This window comes from Silene latifolia, chromosome 11 (genome assembly GCF_048544455.1).
Source record: "Silene latifolia isolate original U9 population chromosome 11, ASM4854445v1, whole genome shotgun sequence".
Taxonomy (NCBI): domain Eukaryota; kingdom Viridiplantae; phylum Streptophyta; class Magnoliopsida; order Caryophyllales; family Caryophyllaceae; genus Silene; species Silene latifolia.
In genome coordinates, this window is record NC_133536.1 from 152,402,756 (window position 1) to 152,426,100 (window position 23,345).

General features: G+C 41.4%; 1 non-coding gene across 1 annotated transcript; it reads left to right on the forward strand.

The window, feature by feature from the left end:
• The first annotated feature begins 619 nt into the window (after window positions 1–619).
• LOC141615518 (small nucleolar RNA R71) lies at window positions 620–726 on the forward strand. The gene has a single exon (XR_012529936.1). It is a non-coding gene; the product is annotated as a small nucleolar RNA R71 (small nucleolar RNA).
• The last annotated feature ends 22,619 nt before the right edge of the window (window positions 727–23,345 follow it).

Genomic DNA, 23,345 nt, shown 5'->3' on the forward strand with positions numbered 1-23,345 from the left:
CCGCTTTTTGAACATCTTCATTTTGGTAACCTTGGTTTTTGCTGTAAAAGGATCTTTGATTTTGGTTTCTCATTGGAGGTGGGTGTATGTTGGTTGAGGGTTTTGAACATTTTGGCTTTTGTATGAGAGATTTGGATGAAATTTGGTGTTTTCATTGTAATAGTTGGAATAAGGGGTACCACTTTTGTATGCTTGAAAAGTATTCACTTGCTCACTTGTTCCCCTACATTCACTTTGGTCATGTCCCAAAGTTCCACAATTCTCACATGTTCCATTTGGAATCGATGAAGATGCTACCATGGCATTAACATGTTGCTTTCATGATTTTGAGGCTTCTTGAAGCTTAGCCATAGCCTTTTCAAACTTCAAGTTGATGGTATCAATATGAGCACTAAGTTGAGCTCCCAATTGAGTAATAGAGTCCACTTCATGCTTCCCTCCTCCAGTAGCCTTGCGAGGTCTAATATATTGTGAATTATGGACCGCCATTTCCTCAATCTTGTTCCATGTTTGATTATCATCAACTTCGGTGAACATACCATTTGATCCCATGTTGAGAATGTTTCGGCAGTCTTCATAAAGACCATTCCAAAATTGTTGTACCAATAACCACTCACTAAATCCATGATGAGGACATGAGCGACAAGTTCCTTTGAATCGCTCCCAAGCTTCATACAAATATTCTTCGTCTCTTTGCTTAAACCCCGTGATTTGGGCTCTTAGCATGTTAGTCTTTTCCGGAGGTTAGAAATTTTTGTAGAAAGCTAGAGCCAAAGTTTTCCAAGTGTCAATTCCAAGAGTAGCCTTGTCAAGGCTCTTTAACCATTGTTTCGCGGTACCAATTAGAGAAAAAGGAAATAAGACCCATCGAATTTGGTCTTGAGTCACTCCGGGTTGTGAAATCGCATCACAATAGTCACAAAAAGTCTCCATGTGAGAATGAGGGTCTTCACTAGGCATCCCCCCAAATTGGCTTCTTTCGACTAATTGGATAAATGCGGATTTTGCAATGAAATTTCCGGTCAAGTGTTGTGGTGTGGGAGTACCATTGGGTAGGTTCTCCTCGGTTGGTACGGAATGTGATGAAAACTTAGGCATTGTGGGTTGATTGTGTGGTTGATTTTGTGTTGGATTCTCCTCACCTTCTCTTGTAAAAGGGTTGATGAACTCAATAGTATTTGAATGAATTTCTACAACCTCACCAATACCTCTCAAAGTGTTTCTTGCAAGTCTTCTATTGGTTGTCAAAGTCCTTTCAATTTCGTGATCAATGGTTAACAAGTTACCTTGTGATCTTCTAGACATGAAAAATATCAAACAACTCGAAAACAATTAGAACAAACCTTGAGGAGTTTTACTTCCCCAAGGCAAAGAAAGACACAACTAATAACAATCGAAGAAAATCAAATTAAGTTAACACCGTCCCCGGCAACGCGGCCATTTTTGGTCGGTCGCTTTCTTAGCTTAGATTTCGGTTACTTGTCGTTAGGAGTACCTAGACCAAAACAATATTTATAATCTTCACAAAAAACTTTACTATTAGTAAAGAGGTAAGTAAAGGTCGGATCCCAAGGGACGGGTATTGATGTAGGATTTTCGATTGCAAGTAGTGGTGTCTAAAGGTGTCACAATTTGGGTTGAGATAAGAAGATCACTAAACTAAATAACAATAAAAGTAAACAAGCAAGATGATTAAAAAGAGGTGTAAACAATTGATTAAAAGCACTAGGGTGTCATGGGTTCATAGGGGATTCATGGGATTTGATCATACAAACATGTTTTTAACTAGATGCAAGCAATTATTGTTGTGATGGGATCGAGTTAGTATATATCTTACAATCCTTAGGAAGGTTTGGGTCCCGGAGCCGAATCGATTAGATTGTACAACACCTACAAGTCAACTTGATCCTTCCTATCCAACAATATGCATGGTCTAATGAGACTCGAGTTGGTTTATGCCTTACAAGTCTCATTGAAAAGATAAGTGATGGGTAAAAAATGCAAGGATTCATAGGCTCGCATTTCATCAAACATAACATGTGCATATGTTGAAATCTCAACAAGCAAGCAAATTAATAATGAAAGCATATTAGATTAAGTATGAATCAATCCCCATGTTGGTTTCCCCTAATTCCCCATTAACCCTAGTTAAGGAAACTACTCACTCATTATCAAGTTTAACATGTTAACAAGATTGTCAATCATATCAACAAAGCAAAATATGATGAAAAAGTAAAGATAATTAACAATAATTAAAAAGGGATTAAGAGAATTATACCTAATGATGATTCCAAAATAATAAGAAAATAATAATAGAAGTACTTGATGAATGATTGGAAGGTTGTCAATCCTCCAAATAAACCCAAATAATCTTCAATTACCCAAAATAAAGGATGAACAATAGAGAAATTAAAGAAATGAGATTTGTATTAATACTTGATTAAAAGTTGATTACAAGATTAAAGAGAGGTTAGAATAATATAAACTACACTAAAGATTGATAAGAAGAACATGATAATCTAATTAGTATAATGGGGTATTTATAATGGGGATTAGGTGCACAAATTAGGGTTACTAACGGCTTAAATGACGATTAAGTCCTTAAGAAAAGATGAGGAAATGCTCCTGTCGAAGAAAGATGCGAGTCTCCTTTTTGCTAGTCTTTCGAAAATATGTGCATCCCGAGTAGAACAAGAAGAAGCCAGGCTGCACTGGAGAACAATCCGAGCGTCCAAAAGGTCGGGACTAGGCAGTGGGCGAGCGGCCAGGCAGGTGGGACGCTCGGATTGTGGCTCTTGGACGAGCGACCCGATGCTGGGACGAGCGGATTCCAGTCCAGTGAGCTTTTTCTTCTTTCCTTCTCTTCTTCTTCCAACAATCCTCTGGGATCTTGTCGGAGATGCAATGATCTTCTTCATCTTGCCCATCTACTACATTATTTACAATGGCCTTCTAGTCTTGTCTTCACTTTGATGCTTGGTCATTAGATTTGATCAATTTAGCTCTATTTTACCATGAAAATGCAATGTTTGCACTCCTCTCCTACCAAGGAAACAAAACCTCAAAGAATATGCAAAACAGAGGACTAAAGATAGTAAATGACCCAAATATGCAATAAAAAGCATAGGAACGAGGCTAATTCGGGGTCTAAATATGCTCAAATATTGGTCACATAAGTCCACTTGATGGTTTTCCTCCAACCTTATGTAGCTTTCTCCGGGTCAGTGTCGGAGAACAAGGCGGTTGGGTCAAATTGGTTGTCCTTCAGAGCGATATTGCTGATGTCCTTATAGTCGAGGTGCCTGATTTTATCTTTTCCAAAGAGAAGAGTGACAGCTTGTCCGTCGAGGCATGAGGACGGCTTAGACTCGGTTGATGCAGCTTCGGTGTCGTCGGGGATGAAGTAAGAGTCCTGGAAGACTTCCACGCCCGGGTACTTGACCTTGGCCATAGAGTCATAGATCGGCTCTGGAAAGCCATGGTAAAGCTCGGACTCTCCATCGGGGACAAAGTATCCATTGAGGGTCAGATGATAGGGACGAAGGATAACTCCCTGCTTCTTGCGCTTTCGAACTAGGAGGTTCATCTCATGGATATCTTCATCGGTAGGTTCATAGCACAGTCCGAAGGGGATGTTGGGGACCTTAGCCCGTTTCAAGGGAGGTAAGGTGCTCTTTAGTGGATTGAGGGGTAAACCCGGGAAATAACCCTGGCACATCAGGATGCGGTTGACTGTGAGGTTGGCAAACGGGTCACAATCAAAGGGTGTTGATTCATTAGTTATCGAATTCACGACTTGGAATCCCCACATGTAACACCCCCATACTCCAAGTGCCTTACCAGGACCACTCAGGTATAAGGACGCCACCATCTCGGTTACCCGAGGCATGATAATCATACGACAATGAAGAAACATACTTTATTAAATAAGTTAAGTGCTTACATTACAAAACCAACTGTAAGCAAAATACAACTGTTCTCAAACTATAAACCAACTGAAAGGAACTGTTCTGATAAACACAGCGGAAGACTAAAGACTCTGATATGTGATGACTCCATCCCCAGCTAGATCCCACGCGTATCCAAGATATACCGCTTGGCAACCGCTCACCACCCCGAATGGATCACCACGATTTTAAAACATTTAAACTGGGTCAGTACTAATCACACAACTTATATATATATATCAACAGTCCAATAAAAATGATGACTTAACCGTCACACACACACACACACCACACCAATCCCAACAATCTCAATCACCGATCGTCCACTGGACCCACCACCCGATGGGGACCGCAGCCGTTCCCACCTAAGCCCCGCTCATCATACCGAGCGATAACCCCGTCCCATTAATGTGCACATCCCCTCCCGTGGCGGGTTCCACGGAGGGCGAAACTAGGGCGTGAAGCCACTCCCGCAAGTGACTCCACTCACCGAGAACGCATCTCGAGAACCAGACAAACAATCGGCGATCACAATACAACATCAACAACCGTCTGAATCAATCAACAATATACAATCACAACCGCAGCCAATCCGTCACAATACAATTATTATATCAAACAATCAATCAACACATAAACAATCATCCCATTATGGGACTAATACGAGTAGGAAATCCTACCCGAAAGCACAACATCGGACGGTATCAACAAATTTGTATCAAAAAGCCTCTTCTACGAACCCTCCTCCTATCATATAACACATAAAGGCTACACATCACATACTACACATAAAACCCCCAATCTCTAAATTAGGGTTTGCCCAAAACAAGGGAAAGACAATAAAAAGGGTACGTAGATCTTACCCTCGACGCAAGGAATCCAACGATATAAACAACGACAAGAACTCGACCGTCGAACTCCGGAATTGCTAAGAATGCGATTAGGAACATGAACTTGTTGCTTTCTCTCTTAAACAGGGTTTTAGGTTTTGTAAAAGTGATTTAAAACAATGACGACGATACTTAAATACCTAAGTCGCATAATTAACAAAACCCGAGAAAATCCCCCGTAAAACCGGACACTCGATCGAGTACCCAAGGTACTCGATCGAGTACCCCCTTACTCGATCGAGTACCCCAGCTACTCGATCGAGTACCCAACAGGTCAGAAACTATTCTATTTCGCAACTTACCCTTACTCGACAGAGTAAGGCCTACTCGATAGAGTACCCCAAGACTTATAAATACGGAGTATTACAGTCTTCCCCCCTTAAAAAGAACTTCGTCCCCGAAGTTCAACCCATACATAAAAACAAACATACTAACTCGATCAAGACACAACAACGTGACTAAGAACTCAAAACAAAACTCCAACCCAAACATGAACTCGTAACACCAACTCCACTAACTATTCCTACCTCCACAACATGGCGCACGATATCGTATCAACTCCATTATATCTCTCTCAAGACTAACTCCATACCCTACCAAACTACTCATAACATCAAACGGAATGTTACATTCTACCACCCTTAAAAGGAACTTCGTCCTCGAAGTTTACTTACACTCATAAACATCCTCATCCAACTGCCAAGACTATCGAACTCATAACCATCATCATCCAACTGTCAACACTATCCAAATATTCTCACACTCCTAAACATCGGACTACTACCAGTACGGTCATGACCTTTAACAAAATTAACCACAACACGAATCAACCTTTTATTCGACATCAAGACTCAAACTTCCAAATATATTACCATATCCACACCCATCAAAATCTCTTTTATCACATCCTACTCCTCTTAAGATAAATGTTACGTCCTCGTAACTCACTAATACTAAATCCTAGATACATATCATTTCCCTCTTTACCACCACATGTGCAAGATAACCGTTTATAAACTAAACACTCACCATTCTTATATTCAAGGCTCCCATACATAAACATTTCTCATTCCTCAACTCATTCGGCATAGCACCTAACCTATACCATAAACTCGTAGCAAAATCACCATACTAACTCTCCATTATTACTGCAAAACAACATACCTCTCTATGTAAAGCACCTACCTCCCAAACGCATAACTCACGATCCGCACTCGTTACGTACACGCACACTAGATCCTCAAGTTCTTTCTTTCATTACCGCAAAACTCATACACAACTTAACATGACACTAATTTCTCCAACACCCTACACTCACTGTCTCAACAAAGGATTATGGACCACCTGCATCTTCAGGTCATTACCATACATGTTTTACGAATCACTTGCCATTACCATGTCCACTAAAGCCTTATCTAGAACAAGATCAAAATTACTGTAACAACTTCTTACAACCGTGTCCCATCAACAGAATATCACTATACTATGACAACAACGAAAACATATACAACTCTATGTATATCATACTCTACCCTCTCTCCCAACTTAACCAGGTAAAGAAAACATCAATAAACAAGACAACTGTCTATCTGCACAAACTGAAACTTGCAGGGAACAACATCAAACAAAACAACAATCTATGTATAACTGCTATGTACTTTCGAAACTCGAATCATAATCATCCTGCCTACTCCACCACAACCGGTGACGGCATCACAACACCGCCACCAACAGCCACACCGCAGTGCGAAAATACCCGCATCACAACACTAAATATCGTGCCCGGATCACCACCCGAGGCACCACAACCACATCGATAGTCATCACGACTGCATACAACTCCCAGAAATACTGACTCAGAATAATTTCTCAGACAATAAAAAAACTTACTCAAATCCACTTTACTAAATCATAACACAACATATTATATGAATTAAACAGATAATAACCTCATGAATATCATCCCCTTACCGCTTCACGGAATCAACATATATCATGAATACATACAAGTATAACCAGCCATGCCAGATCAATCAAATTATTACCCTTTTGAATATCATTCAATTAAATTACCGTATCCAACATATATTACAGAACATTCAGATAACAACATTATAACTATCACACCATACCACTTCTTGTGAGGTCAGAACCTCACACAAACATTTATATATAACATAGACCCATAATCACATCCAACCAATCAATCCTGATCACATAAGTTACCACTCAACAAGGTTACCTGTCACCCGAGCGTAACTCGCATGCCCCTCATCACATTCTTCCATTCGCATACCCAACACCTTCTGCCATACATAACCATACAGCTAACACTCATTATGAGAAACAGCCTCCCAAGACTGTGTCTTATACTTCCTCACAACCATACTTATCAATTCAGTCTCTACAAAATCAGCCTCTTTAGAATTACCATCTCTCTAACATACCGTCACCCTTAACCACTAGTCATAAACCATAACACTACCACTGTCCGGACATCAAACCTCTTCACTCATCTCTAAACATCACGATTTCTTTCCTATCTTTGGTTAACATCCCAAACAACGAACAGCAAACTCACCAACAAAATTACCTCAACATTATTCCCAATACTATCTTATTTGTATTGTCATCCAACTCTCCACCAAATATCTCGTATCGTTCCAATACTCCACCAACTTCTTACTCCCTTAGTTCCTCGAAACTCATTATCAATCATGTTGTCCTGAAACTCCTATATAACCATTAGCTAACATCCTCGTGATACTATCACCCATTTCGATGATTCCTTACCTTTATATCACATAACTCCGGCATTTTCCTCAGCTTACTTTTATCCTTCCTTTCTCTTTACACTCAATAATACCAATTAATAGTTCAACTCCTTATTCCTTCTACCTAACTCTTTAGTAAACCAGTTACCCTTTTTTTTTTTTTTTTTTTTTTTTTTTTTTTTTTTTTTTTTGCTCCAAAACTCAATTTCCCTCATTTCATATTAATACCATCTCACTCTTTCTTACCATCAATCTTTTCTTATCCTGCTCTTACTCACACTTAACATAAATCACCCGGACCACCTCAAGCTATTACCCACCCTGATCTCTCATGACTTACTTGCTCAAGGAAGTCACACATTAGTTTCGTTTCTTAATGAACCAAATCTCCCAAACTCACTCACTATCTGCAAATCTACGTCGCGACATGCCTCCATTAAGTTCGCTATATACCACTATTTCCAAACGACCTTTCATTACATATGTTCTTACTCAACACTATTTCTAGCCATCTCCCTCCATAATTTATTATACATCTCAGGTTGCTACTATCCACATCCTTTCTTTCAATCTTTTCATTCTCACGTTCCTTAAACTTACATCATGCCTTGCCCACATTCACTTACATTTTCATTACTCAACATACAATCATATCACTCATCTCATCTCACAAAACATGCTCTATGCCTCAATAAACTATACCAATCTTCCTTTTCTTTTTCCACAATCTATCATAATCACATATAAATCATGTTCTCCCCACCGAACTCATACTCATCATAGGTGCCACTCTTTACATCATAAGATTGGGTAACTTACGCTTCAGGACCAACACATACGTAAAACAATGCATAAAGAAGTAATACAACACCTTTGGATTAAACGTAATATGCAACGAATGTCAAAAGATAAACATATGACCCGAAACACGCCTATGGCCTGCACAGACCCCACTCGATCGAGTACCAGAACCTACTCGATCGAGTTGAGGCTACTCGATCGAGTGCCCAACATGCTCGATCGAGTGCCCCGACTCCAGAACCCAAACAGACCTTCTGATCTCTGACTTACTCGACCGAGTAGCCAGGCTACTCGATCGAGTGACCCCATACTCGATCGAGTGCCCGAGGTACTCGATCGAGTGCCCAAAAACACGATTCTGGTCAAAATAACGACAAATACCCACTCGATCGAATCATGCAGACTCGTGAATACTACCCGCGTGTTATCTCACATACCCCCAACGTACTATGCATTCATTATTATTTCAACATTATGATTACAACTATGCATTCAAATCTGTGCGACTCCTCATACAATCAACATGATAATCTACTTCGTGTTATCAAGTGCCACGTTATAAACAACCATCATGCTTTTCATCCAATTTGTTATACAAAACACATATCATTGAACCTCTATTCTTCATGTTACTACTTACCAAAAGCCAAACATTACCATCTATCATGCTCATATAACATTCAACTTTCAATCATGTATTACCCGCATGTTTTAAATTTTCATAACTTTTCATGACACAAACCACACCCATACACCACAAATCCTATTTCCATGTTGCTAATACAACAACATTACAAATCCACTTCATCACATAAACACTTCCATAATCAAGAAATTCATATCCTTACGAAATTGCCACTTCATCTTTTCCAATCAATTCATCTAGTTCAATCACATACTTCATCTAACAAGCGCATATGATACGATAGTAGACAATTATACGAACTTAATATATAGCTTTACGCAAACAAAACTATGAAAACAAATCTTATCACACCCCCTAACCACATGTTATTAGGATTGCCTCATTATAAATCATTCATCCTACACATCATTATTCATCACATATAAACTATTTCCTTTTTCCACCACATCATTCGTCATTCTCACATACTTTTCCAACTATTCCAATCAACATGGTAAACCAAGTATCATCCAACATGCTTTCAACCAACAGCATACAAAATCACCCTTATTCATGCCACACATCACCATATTGTTACAAAATTCACAAGATAAACACATAGCGATCCCGACTCATATCCCATGGTGACCGGTTCAAAATTGTAGGGCGAGTTCGCGACTTTAGGACGTCTCCCAAGCCTTTGCATTAGCTCCTACAACTTTTACCCCGGGTTCAATTTAATTTGACTCCCTAGATTCATTAGGTTCATTGGTTACAGGTTTCAGGATCGTCGCTCTGATACCATTTGTAACACCCCCATACTCCAAGTGCCTTACCAGGACCACTCAGGTATAAGGACGCCACCATCTCGGTTACCCGAGGCATGATAATCATAAGACAATGAAGAAACATACTTTATTAAATAAGTTAAGTGCTTACATTACAAAACCAACTGTAAGCAAAATACAACTGTTCTCAAACTATAAACCAACTGAAAGGAACTGTTCTGATAAACACAGCGGAAGACTAAAGACTCTGATATGTGATGACTCCATCCCCACTAGATCCCACGCGTATCCAAGATATACCGCTAAAACCGCTCACCACCCCGAATGGATCACCACAGTTTTTAAAACATTTAAACGGGGTCAGTACTAAACACACAACTTATATATATATATCAACAGTCCAATAAACAGACAGCTTAACCGTCACACACACACACACACAACCACACCAATCCCAACAATCTCAATCACCGACTGTCCACTGGACCAGCCCTGCCAGTGGGGGGCCGCAGCCGTTCCCACCTAAGCCCCGCTCATCATACCGAGCGATAACCCTGTCCCATTAATGTGCACATCCCCTCCCGTGGCGGGTTCCACGGAGGGCGAAACTAGGGCGTGAAGCCACTCCCGCAAGTGACTCCACTCAGCCGAGAACGCATCTCGAGAACCAGAGACAAACAATCAGCGATCACAATACAACATCAACAACCGTCTGAATCAATCAACAATATACAATCACAACCGCAGCCGTCACAATACAATTATTATATCAAACAATCAATCTCAACACATAAACAATCATCCCATTATGGGACTAATACTGAGTAGGAAATCCTACCTGGAAAGCACAACAGTCAGACGGTATCAACATCTGTATCAAAAAGCCTCTTCTACGAACCCTCCTCCTATCATATAACACATAAAGGCTACACATCACATACTACACATAAAAACCCCCAATCTCTAAATTAGGGTTTACCCAAAACAAGGGAAAGACAATAAAAAGGGTACGTAGATCTTACCCTCGACGCAAGGAATCCAACGATATAAACAACGACAAGAACTGACCGTCTGAACTCCGGGAATTGCTAAGAATGCGATTAGGAACATGAACTTGTTGCTTTCTCTCTTAAACAGGGTTTTAGGTTTTGTAAAAGTGATTTAAAACAATGACGACGATACTTAAATACCTAAGTCGCATAATTAACAAAACCCGAGAAAATCCCCCGTAAAACCGGACACTCGATCGAGTACCCAAGGTACTCGATCGAGTACCCCCTTACTCGATCGAGTACCCCAGCTACTCGATCGAGTACCCAACAGGTCAGAAACTATTCTATTTCGCAACTTACCCTTACTCGACAGAGTAAGGCCTACTCGATAGATTACCCCAAGACTTATAAATACGGAGTATTACACCACATTTCATTGTCGTCCTCCTCGATGGCTTGGGAGGCTATTCCCTTTCTCATGACAGCTTTGATCGGGGAAGCAGGAATTATGATTATTTTCCTGTTGAAGGGGACCCTGATTTTTTGGTGAAGAGTAGAAGTAACTGCCTTGACGACGTGAATCCAGGGACGTCCCAGAAGCATGTTGAAGGAGGCGTCAATGTCGACTACCTGAAAACTGGTTTGCCTCTCGAGTGGTCCGGTTGCGACAGTTACAGTGATAAACCCTGCGACCTTACGACGAGTGCCGTCATAAGCGCGTAATCCTTGATTGGTTGGGACTAAATCAGCTTCTTTGATACCCATTTTGTGAGCCGTCTTGAGGGGAATAACATTCACCGCGGATCCGTCATCCACAAGAACCTTAGGCACATTCTTTTTGAGGCTTTGTACGGTGATGTATAGGGCCAGGTTGTGGTTGCCTCCGAAGGGAGGGATATCTTCGTTAGAGAAGGTGACCAAGTTGCTCAAATCAGGGACATCCCTTGTCATGTGTGCCACCACTTCTTCCGGGGAGGAGGTAGAGGGCAGAGTCAGTTTTCCCAAGGCTTGTAGTAGAGCTTGCCGATGCTCGAAGGACATAGAAAACAATTGCCAAATTGATATTTCGGCTTTTGCTTTCTGCAACTGTTTGAGGATCGAATTCTCGGGAGCTTTGGGTTGAGTGTCCATGTCCGGGACAACGTGGTCATTCGTTGTTGGAGCGACCGTTGAATTGTTCGGGTTTTGATAGGGGCGTCCGGACCGGGTAAGATAACCGATCTCTTTCGCCTGTTTCACTTTCCCTGGGACAATATAGACATCTTCAACATCATCCCTCTAGATGACATTGATTTCGGGATCTCGAAGGCACCTTGGAGGGGTATTCTTTGGTGGGCAGTTTTTGTGAGGGACATTTTTGTCAGGGTAGTTTTTGTGAGGTTCATGCCAGAATGGTCGTGGGAGCAATCCATCTTGGTGAGGGTAGTTTTGGGTGTTCGGGGGACCCTCCCTCGGGCGTGGTGTTGGAGGACTGAAAATCAGACGGTGGTAAGCGTCGTCAAGTCGGGTGATCCTTTCGGAGAGACTGGCTATAGCTTCCTCAACTTGTTGGAACATGGCAAGCATAGTTGAGGCACTGAACACAAATACCCCGTCCGAGGCATCCTTCTCCAGGGCATTCACCTCGTCATCAATTGGCAAGATGAGGTGTGAGCAGTCCAAGGTTGGCTCATCATCGGAGATAGCATGAATTCCCAAATGGTTTGTTTTGTTGTTTGGTTTAGTTGGTGGAGGCAAAGGCAATTCTCCTTTCTCGATCATGTCTTGGACGATGTGTTTGAGCTTGAAGCAGGTTTCTCTGTCATTGTAACACCCCCATATTCAGAGGAGCCTTAACTAGGCCTTCCTTAGGATATAAGGGCGTTACCATCTCGGTTGCCCGAGGATAGCAATATTCAAATGTCGATAAAAGAACTATTAAGATTTATTACAAGCGATTTAAACCAAAATACAATATAAAGGTACAACTCAAAGACTATTCACTAAGACCGTCATATCTCGTGAGGACTCCTCCCTGCCCAGACTCCAGCTATCAACAACACCAACACCTGCTAAAACCGACTGCTCACCATAGGGGATCACGGCAGACACATAACAAACAAACAACCACACAAGGTCAGTACTGAGATACGACGCAACAATAACGACTACATCTATCCACACAATACGATGCTAACAGTCCACATACAATCACGATAATCCAACATCCTCTGTCACTGACTGTCCACTGGACCAGTCCTGCCAGTGGGGGACCGCAGCCGTACCCACCAAATCCCCGCTCATCATACCGAGCGATAACCTTGTCCATTAATGTGCACATCCCTTCTGTGGCGGGTTCCACAGAAGGCGAAACTAGGGCGTGAAGCCACTCCCGCAAGTGACCCCACTCAGCCGAGGCCACGCCTCGCGAACCATAGACAACGATCACAACCACAATCACATTACCATTACTATATCAAACAAACAAACACAACACAACAACCAACTGACACACTAGACCATCTACAGAAACTGAGTAGGCGAACCTACCTTTAAGCCATCGCAACCAATCCATGCCGAAAGACAACATGTCCAGCGACCAAGCAACGCCTACAACCAGAGTACCATCGTCTATTACTAACAGGCAAAACCTAACTAAAGAACAAGGACACCGATGATGATTATGACATACCTATTGGGGAGAAAGCTCAGCAAGAGACCGCTACCCGACACAAGTGACGCCCTCCTAAGGTTCATGGATCTTCAAAAAGGCTTCCATGGAGGTTTTGAGGTGAAGGGGAGGGAAGGAGGCGACTGAATGATGGAAGGAAAGTGGCGGAAGTGATTTGCGGATTTAACAAAACGCGATATAAAACCCTCGCTGAAAACTGGGTACTCGATCGAGTACCCAACATACTCGATCAAGTAGCCCCCTACTCGATCGAGTAACCTAGCTACTCGATCGAGTAGCCCCTACTCTATCGAGTACCACTCTTAACACGCAACCCAGGATGACTTCAGCACTTACTTCTAAGACTATTCCCGCTCCCAAGGTCAGTCAACGCTGATCAAAGGGTCCCTAAAAGGACGGGTATTACAATCTTCCTCCCTTAAAAAGAACTTCGTCCCCGAAGTTCAACTCACCCCTCCCGCTCATGACACGGAACCAACACGATCTCACCAAGCTTCCCGGTCAAACCATTACCTTTTGGAAATACCATCCCCCCCATGTCATCATCATCACCGTCCACACTTATACAATCTTACCACTATCATGCAAGCGTTATCACCTTCAACCGTTATTCTATATATATATATATATATATATATATATATATATATATATATATATAAAACATCTGACTCGCAATGCGAATCGCGACTCACAATCACCCAACATACAGTAACCACTATCAAACTATTAATCTAGCACATGTCTCATACCCACTTTCATGTGGTACAACTAATGCCACCATGTTACTCGGCAATGTGATTCAAATACGATTCATCGCACTATAACTATTTCTTCATGATCGTCTCTTGAAACATACAACCACATTCACTTTAAAGAACTAAAGTAATCCGTTATACTTCAGAAATTTTTTTTTTTTTTTTGTAATTAAAGCAAAACAAAATACCAACAACATTATGAACAAGCAAAACATTATTCAAAAACAACCTTTTTATTTCGCGACGTTACTCTTCCCCTCTAAAAAGGAACTTCGTCCCCGAAGTTCACTACCCAATTTCAACGCATAGTACTTATTATCTAATTCAAGACATGGGTTAAAGCATATTATTTATTGTAGACATTATTCGCTAAGCCTAAACTTGTTAAATTATAAATCATACATAACTCTCCGGGACAACTAGTCACCAACGATAAAGCACGTTAACATTGCACGCTCAGCGTATGACGAAATGTAACTTCAACGGATAAATGGTAAAATGACATATTGTAATGTTAAAACAACAAGCAACCGTCACCACTTCACTAATCGTTATCAAGATGTATATAAAACCGAAACTTAACTTCCAACATATAAAATTAATGGTTCAAAGGTGTAACTACGCACTAATAGCCACATTAAACATTAAACTTGCAATTATAAAACAATTGAACATTTTAAATTTTCGAAAACCTCCTGTAACAGTGCTACTCGATCGAGTAACTAGCGATACTCGATCGAGTGCCATGCTCCTCGATCGAGTGTCTTGGCTACTCGATCGAGTGGCCTACAGGTCAGAAACTTTTTCCTCCTTCCTTCCTGCAGCTACTCGATAGAGTACGAGGTACTCTGTCGAGTACCTACAGGTCAAGGTGTTTTATAAAACCTGTCGTAAACTAACACATATATATATATAGCCGTCACATAGCTTGGGTCGAGATGATTTCCCGAGTCCAAAGTCAATCCTGCAACATAGGTAAGTAATAAATCCGGCCTTATGGCCATAATACAAGTCCAAAAATCAAGTCTCAACGAAATAACTACTAAAGTCTAACAACGATACCAACATCTATAACCAACTACCACTAACAAAGACCAGTATAAGGAGTATCACTCCTCCTGCTGCTGCTGCTCAAACATCACCTCATCATCACCACCACCCGAAGTACCTGCTCCCGATGACCCGATCCCCGCATCCACTCCTGCTCCTGCTCATGGGCCCACGTACCATAGAGTCAAGCCACCGTAGGGGAAGGACTGAGGTGTCCCCCACATCGACTGATCCACCCCGTAGGAATGGAAAACCCCTGAGTAGTCCCCAACTCCACTCCACCAAACTGGATGCGGTCCCTCGGTCCCTATCCCCTGTGCGTACGCCATCTCGTGCATGTTCCGGAGTGTCAAGGTAGATGACACTCTATCTGCCAAGTAGCTGGACCGCGTCTCCGGGGTGTCGAGGTAAGGGTAGCACGGAAAAGGATGTTGCTACTGCTGCTGTGGCGCTACCGGCTGCGGCCTAGTCTCTGAGGCCCTCTCCCTCACTCGACGGGGTCCCCTCCCCACTCTGGGTCTCTCCACCACCTCAACTCCCGCATTCTCGCCCTTCGTCGGCTCCGGCATCTCCTCGAGGATGGTGCCGTCGATGAGATAGGTCTGTAGCTGGCGGGGTCTGTCATCATCCTCCTCCTCCTCATCGTCGGAGTCCACCGTCACTACTTTCGGCTCCAAGGGCTCCGTGGGTGGGAGGTGCTCAGGAGCTGGAATCTTCATCCAACTCATGCCGCACACCCTCCACGCTAGGCTACCGTCAGCCAAGGTCCTCAACCATTTCAGGTCGAGATAGTAGTCACGATCCATGGTAGGCACTGGGGTAGCTAGAGGCACGTACTCCGAAGAAGCCTCAAAAGAGGTTAGCTTTTCAGCTAACCGAGTGGCAATAGCGCCACAGCTCAGGTACCGAGAAGAGGAAGAAGCCATCAAGGCAAGGGCAGCACAAACTATAGAAGGAGCATTAAAGACCACTTTCCTGGCCCGCTCCGGGTTGAGGTAAGACATCAGAAGTAAGACCTCATGATTATTCAATTTACTGATATCCTTTATGTCATAGAGGAGGTTCGAAAGAGAACGGAGAAAGATCCTAAAGGTAATATGCTGAACGTCATTAATCAGCATGTTGCTCGAGGTGGGAGCTTGCTTCCCAGTCAAGCAAGGCATTAGGCGGCAGACGCCGCACTCAGCTGGAATATCGGTGATGGAGTCCTTGGGAGGCTTGGCCAACCCAAGGTGAGAGGCAAACAGATCCATAGTCAACAGGAAACTGGTATTCATCAATCTAAACTCAATAACGACCCGCTGGGTCATAGTTAAAAGAGCTCATGAACACCAAGGTAAGAAAAGGGTAAGTATGCTTCCTCAGCTTATACAAACCCGTAAAACCCAAGGTCTCGAATATGTGACGGACATCCGTCTCTATCTCCAACTCCTATAACACAGTAGTGTCTATACACTTCGTAGGTCTCATTTTGCGTTTTTGTAAGGCTACAAAACGCTCCCTCTGCTTAAAATCAACAAAAACAACTGTAGGGTATTCGGGGACTGCGGGTACCACAGTCCACTCCCCTCCCCGTCTCGGTGGGTTACCCCTCCCCCGCTTACTTTGGCGGATTCCAAGGTTCAGTCTCGGCATCTGCTTTAGGCATAAGTTTAACAACTTGCATAAACATTCAAGCATTTATTTCATGTAATTCGAATTCGATACACTCAGCTAGGCATACCAATTTATCAAAAACTTTCAACATGTGAAGCACATAATCTACGCCTGTTAGCTTCGAACATTAAGCTAAGTACACACATTCACCAGCAGTTTCCAAAATTTGACATGTAAGCGCAGGTTATTACTACTCATAAGCCATAGTTGTGAAAGAAATTATCATGGTGATTACATATGTTCAACAAATTCAAATATCCTAGCATGCTTCTAAAGGTTGTTCCAAATGCACCTCTAATCACACGTGAGGCATTCTTACTAGTTCATGGACAAGAATAACTTAGAACATATCATTATCACCCTTCAATATTATGAACAACAACTTAATTAGAATTTTCAGACGGTCTTTACAGCTGTGATAATTTTGACATATTTTCATCAATTATTGTTTCTATTTTCATATTGAAGTTCAACTCATACTTATAATGTCAATTACAATATCCATTTTCAATTATAAATCACGAATTTCCATTTGAGGCACTTTTAAGACGGAGTTTTAAGGCAACTTTCTAAGGGTAAAATCATTAAAATCTATCCTCCAACATGATATAAACAATACTTAAGGCTCAATTCTACCATCTAACCATTGTAAAACAACCAAAAATCAATTTCAATTTTAGAAACCCTAGAAATTTCGATTTCAAATTTTGCAATTTCTAATCTAATTTATAACAATTAGTCACCAACAAGCATGAAAAGGAGGCATGTGAATCATATTTCAACCATCAAAAACAACAACCTACCCATGTGAACCGAAAATTTTCAAATTATTCCACCATTCTTACACATTCAAATCAATAAATAGCATAAATTAGGAAGGAAAGCATACCTTGATTGATTAACAAGCAAAAGAACGGAATTAAACAAGAAAATCAACCCCAAGAATCACCACTAACCCAAGAGAAAGAGAGATTTTGAGAGGAATTAGGTTTAGCTATTTCGAATTATAGAGGAAGGATGAGGAGAATAGGAAAGAAATAGGAAGAATAGGGGTTTTATGAAAACCCGTAGGATTTGCTGTACAGTAACCTACTCGATCGAGTGCCTGGGGTACTCGATCGAGTACCACCCTACTCGATCGAGTAGGAGCTAAATCATCGAGTATCTGCAGAAATTTTTCCCACATCCCGACCTCATAGCTTCCTACTGGATCGAGTGAGGTCTACTCGGTCTAGTAAACACCCGCACTCGGTCAAGTATAGTTAAGTACTCAGTCAGAAGTACGACGTAAATCAAAGATACCTGCAAAATAACACCGCGTGTCGATTCCAAACTAAGTTCGGAATTCGGCACTAATTATCACTTCGATCACATATTACAATTATTACTCACGCACCACGTATCACTTTATTAACAAGGTGTATGCCACCTTACGCTACACAACTACCCCAACTCGGTTTACCTGCTACCGAGTCACTCTCAGACTTAGTCACGTCATCCTATCATACTTAAAACTTGTCCTAACGTGTTGCTGTCACACCCGCTTTCACCATAAAATGAAACATGTAACTAACCTTAACATATACTTTCCTATAACACATAATTATATACTCTTCATAACAACTCAATCTATCCATATTCTCTGACACAATTATAAGCAATTTGTTTTACTCAAATCAATTGTCACGCAGCGGAAAAGTTTCAACTAATTAACAAAGCACATACACATTACCATATGCTAATATTCGGACTATCACTCAATATTTCTATAACTATCATCATAGTAATCCCTACAGATTCACAAATTAAACTTACAACTTCCGTCATCATTAACTTTTAGCAATCACCTTCGTTACATATCTCATAACTATCATATAAGCTTACTAACCATTCAAAGAATTTCATTAATATTATCAACAATTACTTTACACGGCCCAAATACTACCGTCACACCCCTACTAACTTCTAACAAAGACTTAACCGGAGGTAGCTCCGGCACAGTTAACATACATATCTCACATAGACACACAGACTCCACATTCCCATACCATGTGACTGGCTTAAGCGTCATGGGGCCAAGATTTTGAAATGAGGGCGCCTACTCACCCAAAACCTAGCATCAGCTGGGGCTCCCATTACACATACACCAGGTTCATTTTATTAGACTCTCTACGTTCATTATGTTCATTTGTTATAGGTTCCAAGATCGTCGCTCTGATACCACTTTGTAACACCCCCATATTCAGAGGAGCCTTAACTAGGCCTTCCTTAGGATATAAGGGCGTTACCATCTCGGTTGCCCGAGGATAGCAATATTCAAATGTCGATAAAAGAACTATTAAGATTTATTACAAGCGATTTAAACCAAAATACAATATAAAGGTACAACTCAAAGACTATTCACTAAGACCGTCATATCTCGTGAGGACTCCTCCCTGCCCGGACTCCAGCTATCAACAACACCAACACCTGCTAAGACCGACTGCTCACCATAGGGGATCACGGCAGACACATAACAAACAAACAACCACACAAGGTCGATGATCGAGATACGACGCAACAATAACGACTACATCTATCCACACAATACGATGCTAACAGTCTACATACAATCACGATAATCCAACATCCTCATCACATCGATCGTCCACTGGACTAGCCCCGCCGATGGGGACCGCAGCCGTACCCACCAAATCCCCGCTCATCATAGCGAGCGATAACCCTGTCCATTAATGTGCACATCCCTTCTGTGGCGGGTTCCACAGAACGCGAAACTAGGGCGTGAAGCCACTCCCGCAAGTGACCCCACTCAGCCGAGGCCACGCCTCGCGAACCATAGACAACGATCACAACCACAATCATATTACCATTACTATATCAAACAAACAAACACAACACAACAACCAACTGACACACTAGACCATCTACAGAAACTGAGTAGGCGAACCTACCTTTAAGCCATCGCAACCAATCCATGCCGAAAAAACATGTCCAAATGACCAAGCAACGCCTACAACCAGAGTACCATCGTCTATTACTAACAGGCAAACCCTAACTAAAGAACAAGGACACCGATGATGATTATGACATACCTATTGGGGAGAAAGCTCAGCAAGAGACCGCTACCCGACACAAGTGACGCCCTCCTAAGGTTCATGGATCTTCAAAAAGGCTTCCATGGAGGTTTTGAGGTGAAGGGGAGGGAAGGAGGCGACTGAATGATGGAAGGAAAGTGGCGGAAGTGATTTGCGGATTTAACAAAACGCGATATAAAACCCTCGCTGAAAACGGGGTACTCGATCGAGTACCCAACATACTCGATCGAGTAGCCCCCTACTCGATCGAGTAACCTAGCTACTCGATCGAGTAGCCCCTACTCTATCGAGTACCACTCTTAACACGCAACTCAGGATGACTTCAGCACTTACTTCTAAGACTATTCCCGCTCCCAAGGTCAGTCAACTGATGGGGTGATGTCGTCGCTCATCCAATCAAACACATTTATAATACTCAACATACAACTAGCTAGTGGTAAGTCGAGGTCGATCCATGGGACGGTGGTTACTCAAATTATTCAATCTAATTATGGTTATGCTTGGGGTTGTCACAATTATAATGGGTTGATGATTCTAATCTAATAAAAGAAATAAACAAGCAACAAAAGGAAACATGTAAACAATTGATTAAAAAGCACTAGGGTGTCGTGGGATCATAGGGGAATCATGGGATATGATCATACAAACATGTTCTCAAATTATAAGCAAGCAATTATTGTTGTGATGGATTGAGTTGGGTTATATCTTACAATCCTAGGAAAGTTTGGGTCCTGGAACCGAATCGATTAGATTGTACAACACCTACAAGTCGACTTAGTCTTCCCTACTCAACAACATGCATGGTCTAATGAGACTCGAGTTGGGTTATGTCTTACAAGTCTCATTGAAAAGATAGGAGATGATAGTAAATGCAAGGATTCATAGGCTTAGCATTTCATCAAACATAACATGTGCATGAGTTGAGATCAAAACAAGCAAGCAAATAAAACATGAAAGCATATTAATTTAAGCATGAATCATTCCCCATGTTGGTTTCCCCTAATCACCCATTAACCCTAGCTAAGAGACTACTCACTCATCATCATATTGAACATGCTAGCAAGGTTGTCAATCATACTAACATAGTGAAACATGATGAACAAATAAAAGTAATTAGCAATAATTAAAAAGGGATTAAGAGATTATACCTACTAATGATTCCAATAATAAAGCAAAGATAAAAGAAGTACTTGAATGCTTGATTAAGAGGTTGTCAATCTCCCAACAATAACCCAAATAATCTTCAATTACCCAAAATAAAGGATGAACAAAAGAGAGATTAAAGAACTAGAACTTGGATTAAAACTTGATTAATACTTGATTACAATATTAAAGAGAGATTTGATTGATATTAACTACACTAATTATTGATAAGAAGAACATGCTCCTCTAATTAGCCTAATGGGGTATTTATAGTGAAAATTAGGGAGGATGCATTAGGGTTAACTAAGGGCTAAACTAGTAATTACACTTTTTGAGTTGAGCAAGGAGGACCCGGTATTTTTCGAGAGAAGGGATTCTTTCTTTGTTGCTTGCCGAATCTGGGCGTCCAAGGGTGAAGACGGGTTGATTGTAGTTCACGTAGCAGGGAAAAAGTCTCCTGTCCAGGAATACGCCCGTCCCGAGCGAAATATGGGCGTCCTGAGCCTCAACCCGAGCGGGTTGGAAATGACCCGAGCGGGTTCATCAGTATCCTGCTCCAGATAGACTTAACCCGCGCGGGTTGAGCTGCTATTCCCTTTCTTTTTGCTTTTAAGCCTAAGATTCCTCCATATACTCTTTATTTATTCTTCCTTGGTCATCATTCTTGCTTCCTCTTCATACTTAGTCCATCAAATATCGTCAATAAGCTTCCAAATATGCACGAAAGACGGGAATTTCCGCCTTATTATCTTCTTTCCTACAAAACATGTAAAATGCACTAGGAAAGCAAATAGGAAGGATTTGACGGATAAAATGGTCATGAAATGTTATAAAAGTATGCAAAATAGGCTCAATTAGGGGACTAAATGTGCGCAAATAATGTTCACATCAAATATCCCCAAACCGAACCTTTACTCGTCCCGAGTAAAGAGGTGACAAAAACTAGACCTTTATTTAAACTATCCTAATAACAAATCCGATATGAGACAATTAGCGGGTCTCACTCCGCCCCTTCAACTCACAACAAGACAACCATGAGGTAGGATGCCTTCTTGCAAGGCAAGGTGGGTCTTGCCAAAATGGCGACACATCCAAACATTAAGCACACAAAATCAAGTAATGGATGCATCTACAAAAGAATAGCCACTTTCCTCTTCTAAGTGGCGGAAATTATCTACAAGGGAAGCAATTCAAGGGTAACCAATCCTTCATAGATGCAATTTGTTCAAACTACTAAGCCTAGAAGGATACCAATAAATCACCTCCAAAATGTGTCAAGCTAGGGTACCTTTGTCCTCAATCGTTAAATGCTTTTGTCAAGAGTAGACTCCCTATGGTGTTAGAAACACTGGAGGATCGCGGAATTCCCCCTCTTGCCTAGACAAGAAGAAGGGTCATCCCCTCTCTACCATGCACAAAAATGGATACGATGGATAAAGGGATCAATAGATATTTGAGTTTCACTTTGGGAGTTTGCTTTTGTTTTTGTTTTCCCCCCAATTTCTTGTGGCATATAACATTTGAGAACACTTTCTTTTTGCCATTTCTTTTGATTTTTGGCTTTTCAACACTTGACAATTTTTCAACTTTTTGCATTTTCTTTTGAACATTTTCAAAGTCACCCCAATTAGTAACGAGGGTGCCTTGTATTTGAAGCTTAGGAGTTCTATTTTTGCTCCTCTTTTCATTTGATGCATTTTTGCAAACTTTCTTTCACTTTTCATTTCATTGAACTTAAATTGATTTCTTTATGTGCCCATTCCCTTTTGTTGACAAAAATATGGTAGAACATGGATGAATGATGGTTGCATGGTTTCAAGGGTCACCTTGGAATAAACGGTAGCCAAGGAGTTATCACACCACAAGGTATTCTTGACTAGGCCTTAATCCGTGGGTCAAAGGATACTAGCATGACACATCCTAGGGTGTTTTACAAGTATTCTAACAAGCAAAGTCTTAAGAAGAAAAAGCATCTACTAGGGCCTATATACACTTGTCAACCTTCCCAAGTAGACGGTTTCGCAAAATTTTTTCTAACCATGCAAACTACATGCCATGATGCAACTAACATATAAACATCCTAATGCATATGATTCTACCAACTAATATGACATATAAACTAAATGCAAGTCCTAAGTTCACATTGTTATACCGC